This window comes from Adiantum capillus-veneris, chromosome 18 (assembly GCF_014529385.1).
Source record: "Adiantum capillus-veneris isolate H3 chromosome 18, ASM1452938v2, whole genome shotgun sequence".
Lineage (NCBI taxonomy): Eukaryota > Viridiplantae > Streptophyta > Polypodiopsida > Polypodiales > Pteridaceae > Adiantum > Adiantum capillus-veneris.
The window spans coordinates 132091558-132100345 of record NC_140948.1 but is presented as its reverse complement, the minus strand read 5'-3'; the positions used below and the strand labels follow the sequence as shown (position 1 = coordinate 132100345).

General features: G+C 46.5%; 1 pseudogene across 1 annotated transcript; it reads right to left on the bottom strand.

Moving 5' to 3' along the window:
* Positions 1 to 4267: 4267 nt before the first annotated feature.
* On the bottom strand, positions 4268 to 8349 carry LOC147436439 (pentatricopeptide repeat-containing protein At4g18520, chloroplastic-like; annotated as a pseudogene). Its single transcript, XR_015185184.1, has 2 exons — positions 7527 to 8349; positions 4268 to 7344 (listed from the first exon to the last, which is right to left on the bottom strand). The product of XR_015185184.1 is annotated as a pentatricopeptide repeat-containing protein At4g18520, chloroplastic-like (transcript).
* Positions 8350 to 8788: the final 439 nt, after the last annotated feature.

Here is an 8788-nt window from a genome sequence, read left to right as displayed (position 1 = left end):
CAAGACAAGGTGGAGGCATGTACATGGGACCACTCTGAGAAGGTTAATGCCTTTGGGAGAAAGCGGGCCGCAAGGTGAGGGAGGGATTCCTGACTGAGTTGAATCATATGGAGAAGGCACACCACCTCTATCTCGTTATAGCTTTGCACAACATGTTGGCCAAGCAATTAAGGTTGTGATGGTGTAGGGAATGGTCGCCTACTGACCATTCCCAGTAGGCGACCATTCCCGGCCGTCAATGGTCGAGAGGAGGGGGGCCAATCATCGTAAGGAGAAGTGTGCCTGCCAGTCACTTAGTTGAATCCTGCCGGCACTCAGTCGTGGTGCTCTAATTACGACTGCCAGTCACGTAGTTGCACTCAATCCTGTCGGCACTCAGTCGTGGTGCTCTGATTACGACGCCAATGATTGGCTGCCCTATTACAGTTACACATGCCGAGTTGTCAACATCTCATTGTGTTCTGAGCGCTGACCTGTTGTTACCCCATTGGATGCTCAAGGTCTCGATTCCGTTGTCTGACGTGCTGTGCATCTGACAGCTGCAGCGGAAATTCCGGGCCAGAATGTGCTGCAGATGAGCGGTTCAGAGTGGCTGCCCCACGACCTTCGACCTTGACGGTGTAGGGAATGGTTGCATTCCCGTTAATCATGGGCTCCCGACGGAGGCCGGGAGCCCTGAATACAGGAATGGTCACCGTCCGTCAATGGCCCAGGGTGAGCGGGCCAATCAGATCCGCTACAGTGTTGCAGACGGGTGATAGTGCGCACAGTACAGAGATTCCACGAACGTTGCATTCCAGATGTGTCGAACGCTGATGGCGTTCCCAGTGCTGACGTGTTGCCGTTTGAGTTGTGGCCGTGAGCTGTATTCCGGCACCTGACATGGCGAGCATCCATCGGCTGCAGGTCTGATTACGGGATTTAATTGACGGTGGAGATTTGCAGCCCCCTCCCGTGGACCTTGACGACAGTGTACAATCCCTAATTTGATCTTTGTTACCCTATTCAGAGTCACGAGGAATGTAGACAGTACAATGATCACGGCGTAAGATTATTCACAATCTCGAGTTCACAATAGCATTCCTATTCTCATGTTTAATCCCACCAAGCACCATTACTTCGTTATTTCTTGTACAGTTACAATTTAGCATGAATGCAACGTCATTTGCCAAGGCGGGAAGGAGCCCATAGTGGCAAGTGACATGGCCTATCCTATTGAGTACGCATAGTGTGTCAAAGCTCTGACTATATCCCTGCCAAGGTATCTGGTGTGGAGAAAGGAGACTTACTCAGAAGATGTGGGCATCTAGCCTTCCAAAAAATCCATAAAATGATGTTGCAAATCATGATGAAACAAATATTGTAAGGGTGGGCATCAAATCATAAGCAGTGGAAGCATACGTGTCTAAAGTGCAGCAGTATCCTAGTCCTATGCTTTAGGGCGAGCAAATTTTTGAGTCTGACAACTTTGAAAAAATAGGGTTTTCAACAATAAAGTAGGGTTTTTGTAGAAAATTTTGAATGGGTATTGGGATGCTCTTGTAATTTGTGTGTAGACAAGAGGTAGTGGGATGGAAGCATGCGAGATGGAGATCCACTCTTATGAAACAAGAACCACTTGTTTGACAATTCTGTACAGTTTGAAGTATTTCTGAACCTTTTTAAGGTTTCTTTCAACTTGATTGAAGTATAGAATATACATATGAACATGTGATGACCATGAATGAATGAATGGTAACTTGGTATGGCCGCCGATAACATGCGTTCGTCATACTACAAGGTGGTCATGGTGGCTCCACTAACTTTGAATGGACAATCACATCCAAAGCACATCGGTTCTTTGGCTTCTGCGACTTCTTCAATCAACCTCCATTGACTGTGCTTGTGCTGCACAAAGGAAATGTGCGCATTTGCCCCTAAAAGAGGTTATAGGCATCCCTCCAGATAGAAAACCCATAGCCAAAAGACTTGCTAGGGACTTTAAATGAAGCAATACCAAAAACTTCCCCACAACAGAAGTCACAGAAATGTGCAGCCCAGCATAGACACATGAAAGAGGAATTAACAGTTGATAGTAGATCTTCCCCAGGCCCATCAACAAGCCCACACGTAGTCCGCCCGTAGGATACTAGAATGACAACCATATAATATGGTCAAGCACAAGTGACATACCATTGGGTAATGCTGGATCACCCAAAAACAATGTCACGATCCTCCCATGATAATTAGCTCATAGAGAAAAAAGAAATGGAATTTCAAGTGCCACAGGTGGAAACACACAAGGTGCGAATAGGCACCCATCATCCAAATAATGGCCGATAGGTCTACCATACTAGAAAACTACATTATGCCACTGTACCACATATTTACCATCTGGAAGACTTGAAGGCATGCTATTTAAAAAATTCAGAATTTTCTGGTCTATCAATCATTTGTGGGCTGTTTTTGGCAGGGCGGTTGAACCATGCTTAAGGTGTTGCACCATGAAAAAACACAAGAGTAGACCTTCATCAATGCCTCTTGAATAGTCAGCAGAATTATCATCTCGTACTTCAAAGTCCAAATCTGCAGTGACTGCAACACTTCAGTCCATGGCCCAATCTTCATGCATGAAACATTCATCTAGCCCCACGAGACTCAGTAAAAAAAACACATGCATAGTCCTTCCATCACCTTTCCTGGTTACCACAAAGTGTCCTCAACAGAACAAAGAGGATGCCGCAACACCATATTTTGGGTACATTGGCAGGCTAATCTATAGTACAGCATCTTGTCGTGACAGCAGCATCCTTGCTTGCCACAGTGATTTCCAGATTTATCATATATATCATTATAATTGATAATGGGTATCTCGCCCAAAACCCATATTAGTTTTGAGAGGTGGGGATTGCAACATGCCCAATAAACACGACGACACCTGTCATACCCTACCTGAGAACAAAAAGAATAAGGATGTTCAGCAACAAAATCTTCCACTAATTCAATGCTCCTGTAGCACGACAGGAGTGTGCTGAAGAGATGGTGGACAGAGGTCTCTCACAATTCATCGCTATCAACCCACCAAGATGGGACAACTGCAGAAAGCAAGGAAATGCAGACACAAAGTAAGCAAGTGCAGGCAGTCGGTAAAAGCTTCTTAGCAGGAATTGCAGGTGCTGCCTCAGGATACATATCAAACTCATACGCTTGCCTGGAAATTCGCCCCCGGTGGGATGTGTGCTTAATCAATCATTTGAATGAGCAAAAGATTGATTTGAACTCACCACCACCCTCATGCGAGTCGGGTAACGTATATCAGCAGCCCCACTACAGTGCTTTTACAGCATTTTGATATTGTCGAGACCCACTTACAGGGTCCACATACCTCGCCACCCCTTGGAATTCGTGAATCTTTTTCCCTTCATATCATTGCAAGACAACGCATATCCGGCTTGCGGGCTGTTACTACTGCAGCTTTCCTTCGAGTTGGGCTGGTAACCTCGCCACCTCTTCCAAATCTCTGCACAAAAAGCTCTCTATGTTAGTCGTTCTTGCTGCCAGTGCCATCACCAGATCAATGCAATACTGCAGGGGCCCGCGCGGGAATCCTACAGATGTCGCATGCAGATCTAAGGCAGAGGGTGCATCTGGATTTGGAATCCAGATTCCCATGTTGCACTGACGGCAGGTAAAAAACAGACGCTGGTCCAAGGTGGCAGATAATTTCCGCCTGCAACGTTTGCAGCTTTGAATAGCATGCAGTTCTTTGAAAAAACCCACCTTTTAGAACGCTACCTACCCCCTCAGGGAGCTGGGCGACCTCGTCTGCACCTAGTGGTTGTCTGCCACTGCTGATCATCAATCTTTGGATAGGTATATTAAAACACTCAATCAACTTGGGTCGCCAAGATGGATCTACTTAAGTGCTTGGCTTTTGGTGACTAGACCGCTAATGCTCTATTTCAGTCTGAGTCTGAGTCTGCTGCTGTTGAACTGGATGAGCCCTCCGACAAGGGCATTTTGCAAGATGCTCTATTGGGTGACAAATGAGACACCAATTACGCAACCTGGAGTTCCCTACTCACGGCCTGATCCATCCTCCCACTCATTGTTTGAAGGCCGAGTGTACCAAGGGTCACGATAAGAACTCGAATTGTGGAGATCCCAATAACCTTTGCAACCACTGAAGCAAAGGTCCGAGGGGACTCAATATAGGTGCCAATGAGATCACCAAGCCGAGGCAATAAGAATAGATACTCCTGATCATCGAAGAAGCAAAAGAAGACGGTAATAGAAAAGTCTACATCCTCAACAGTGGTATCATTGCAAAATCGAAGCCACAGCGCCATCATTGGAGTTGTGTTGGAGAAGCATCGAGAGTGAAAGGGATTATCTGAAGCACTTTGGCTACCCCTGCGGAAGGTTTGCATGTCAATGATCTTGCTCACCTTTACTACAAGACGAGCCTGCATAAGGCCTCAAATCTTAGGTGTGAGCATGTAAAGATGAAAAGGTGTAGGCCCACGTGCAACTCAAGCAGGCCTCCTGTTTTCTCCAGCAAGCAGGCCCCCATGAGAACATTAATTAAATTGCTGCTTGGAGACAAAACCCATGCTAATAATCATTAACGCAGGCGAAAATCAAAGTGAGAGGGCGGGGAAGACGACAGATGCATCATGCGGGAGGAAAGAGAAGGGTGAACTGGCAGCAGTGGGCAAACTTACCGTAAGCTGAGACTCCTTACTAAAGCAACTTTGGGATCAGGAGAAGGTTTTGTGAAACCAATCCAAATCTGGGGAACATCCTTGTTGAAGCAATTTGAGTTCAAGATCCTCTAGCTTCGTATAGATTTGTCTACTAAGTGGATGTTTGGTCTGCCCAAGAACAGATTTCTACTCAGCAGCTACATCCTGGCTTGCTTCCAAGCCGCATTTTTCATTCTCATACATTCAATTTTTTCTGCCGCCTCCTGCATGCCAGCAGCTGCATAAATATTACTCATTAAGACATATGCTGCTGCATCACTTTCGTCTAGTTGTACTGCATGCTCAAATGCAAATCTTCCGAGCTTCACATTTCCCCATTTTTGACAAGCTCCTAGAAGAGAAGACCAAACTGGAGGATGTTCATAGGATGGCATCATCATAATTACTATCATAGCTTCATCAAAAAGCCTTGCACGTCCAAAAAGATCAACCATGCAAGTGAAGTGCTCTTCGTTTGGTACAATGCCACACCTTTTTCTCAAGCTATCAAAATACAATTGGCCCTCATCAACCAGACCAGAATGACTACATACATTGAGCACATTAACAAAAGAGATTGCATCTGGGGAGATGCCCTACAGTTGCATGCATTGAAAACAGTCGAGAGCTTCCTTGGCCAGCCCTTGCTGGGCATACCCTCCTATAAGTGCATTCCAAGAGACTACGTTTGGAGGGAAACCCTCACTCCGCATTCGTCGAAAACAGTCCAGAGCTTTCTCCCCCTGCCCCTGTTGGGCATATCCTGCAATCAATGCATTCCAAGATACAGCATCCCGAGTAGAAAGTTCATCAAAAACTTTTTGTGATTTCAAAAGTACACCACATTTGGCATACATATCAACCAAAGCTCCACAAAGCACGACGTCTTTACCTAAGAGCCCTTGATAAACAATCTCATCATGTATTTGTTTGCCCATGTCAACATCTTGCATAATAGCACACGTCTTCAAAATGCAAGCATAGGTAACCGCATCTGGAGAGAAGCCCTTATTTCGCATCTGAAGCAAAGAGTCCAGTGCTTTTTGGGCCTGCCCCGCTTGGGCATATCCTGCAATTAATGCATTCCAAGAGACCGCATCCCATACAGAAAGCTCATCAAAAACCTTTTGTGCTTTCAAAAGTACACCACATTTAGCATACATGTCGACCAAAGCATTGCCAAGCATGACGTCTTTTGTCAGCAGCCCCTGGTTAACAATCTCATCATGAATTTGTTTTCCCAAGTCAACATCTCGCAGAACTCCACATATCTTCAAGACGCAAGCATAAGTGACCGCATCTGGAGAGAAGCCCTCACTCCGCATCCGATGAAAACAGCCAAGCGCTTTACGGGTCTGGCCCTCTTGGGCATAACCTGCAATCAATGTAGTCCAAGAGACCGCATCTCGGATGTGAAGCTCATTGAAAACTTTCTGCGCTTTCAAAAGTACACCAGATTTGGCATACATGTCGATCAAAGCATTGCCAAGTAAGATGCTTTTTATTAGCAATCCACAATAAACAATCTCATCATGAATTTGTTTGCCCACGTCAACGTCTCGTATAATTCCACATGCCTTCAAAATGCAAGCATAGGTGATCACATTTGGAGAGAAGCCCTCGCTCCGCATTCTCTCAAAACAGCCAAGAGTTCGCGACCCTGCTCCTGTCGCACATACCCTGCAATAAGTGTAGTCCAAGAGATGACATTCTGAGTAGGAAGCTCGTCAAGCACTTTATGTGCCTTCGTAAATACACCACATTTGGCATACATATCGACCAAAGCATTTCCAAGCACAACGTTCTTTTCCAAGAGCCCCTCACTAACAATCTCATCATGAATTTGTTTGCCCATGTCGACCTCTTGCATGATGCCACATGCCTTCAGGGTGCAAGCATAGGTGATAGCATTTGGAGAGAGACCCTCACTTCGCATCCGATGGAAACAACCTAGAGCTTCTTTGCCATGCCCACGTTGGACATACCCTGCGATAAGTGCAGTCCAAGAGATAACATCCCTAGTAGAAAGCTCATCAAGCACTTTATGTGCTTTCGTGAGTACACCACACTTGGCATACATGTCAACCAAAGCATTGCCAAGCACAACATTTCTTTCCAAGAGCCCTTGACTAACAATCTCATCATGAATTTGCTTGCCCATCTCAGCATCTTGCATAATTCCACATGCTTTCAAAATGCAAGAATAGGTGATGGCATTGGGAGATAGGCCCTCGCTTTGCATCTGATGAAAACAACCTAGAGCTTCTTTGCCATGCCCATGCTGGACATAACCTGCAATCAGTGCAGTCCAAGAGACGACATCTCGAACTGGAAGCTCGTCAATAACTTGTTGCGCTCTGACAAGTGCACCACATTTGGCATACATACTGACCAATGTACTGCCCAAGTACGTGTCCTTCTCAAGTAGCCCACTAGAGCGAATATCAGCATGTATCTTACTGCCTTGATACAAATCTTGCTTTGCAGCGCAAGTTTTTAGTGCAGTCATAAGAGAAAAACCCTTTACTTTCCAGCCCTTATCATTCACTTCCTCTCCATGTTTGACTTGTCTTGCTAAAATGGCTTCCTCCCTAAATTTTTCGGCGGATTTGGAGATGCTCTGCGGACAAAAACCAGCGGACGTGTGTGTGTGTGTGTGTGTGTGTGTGTGTGTGTGTGTGTCATGTGTGTGTGTGTGTGTGTGTGTGTGTGTGTGTGTGTGAGAGAGAGAGAGAGAGAGAGAGAGAGAGGGAGAGAGAGAGGGGGGGAACAAGCAGACAATAAAACCAGTGGTACTCTTACCTTGTTCCTGTGTGAGGTCGCCCCCATAGCCCTCTGCTTTTCGGAGGGTTTGAACTCAACAGTCCCTCCTTCACAAACAGGGAAGACATAGAGGGCCTGCCCATAGACCCCACAGTGGTGGTTTTGAAGGACCATTCAAAAATGAAGGTGCAGCCTAAGAGAAAGGGGTAAAGAGATTTGCCTCTGTGTTTTAACCACCCTTCCAAACTGAGAAGCAATGCGGTTTTATAGTGGATTCTGCAAGCACACAGTCACCGGCCAGTACGTCTTGCATCAGCCGGTTTTCGCTGCGCTATGGGATTGCATGCGTGCGAGCAATGCAGCCCTCTCTCATGCTAGACAGCTCTCTGCACAGAAGAGGCGAATTTGAGCGCTGTATGCTCTTTCATCGCCGAGTAGGAGCTAGGATATTTTTTGCTGTTTTATTACTGAGAATCAATGACGATCTCTGGCAAAGCGAAGGGATGGAGAGGGAAGGGTGCTGCAGACCGTTCTCAATTCGGTGGCGACCTGCGACAAGGGAGCCAGGGCCACGCAGCCGGGCAAAGGTCATGCGAGCTACGGGCGGCAGCAGCATCGCCTCAGGACTATTTGCCTCGGATGGTGACAAGCTGGTTTGATGGCATCGAGAGTGCCCAAGTGGGGAGCGGGGAGCGAGGGAATCTGGGCCGGATGCGTGGCGAGCCGCATGGCGGCGGGAGGGCAGGCTTGCCCGTTGCAGAGTGCCGACGTGGAGGTGTGACGAGGTAGGCCACGGTGGACGAGGTGGGGCGGTCCGCGTCCACGTGCTGAACATCATTAGGAGATGTAAGGGACGGCTACTTGCTCATCGAGGTTGGTACCTTAGTTAGTACCCTCAACAAAAATGGGCATGCATAGAAAGAAGCATCAAAGGGGCAATAGATTGTTGATGGACCAAGAGTGAAGAGTCGTGCCAAACGTGTCAAGCACTATTGACACTAGCTTCATGACAAGGAGCACAAGCCTATGTAAATTAGCCCAAGTTTTACTTTGTGCTTCTCTCTAAAAATTAGGTTTCTTGTGTTTAGGTGTTTTGTTCCGTCGAACAACTCCAATTTCTAAAATTGAGAGATGTAAAGTTTACATGCACCAATGTTTCTGTGGAACTTCCCTTTCGTGAAGGCAATTCTACATGTGCTGAGAGAGAGAGAGAGAGAGAGAGAGAGAGAGAGAGAGAGAGATTGATTTTATACCATATGCAAGTGTAAGCCAAGGCATAGACAGACTAGTGTAAACCCAGG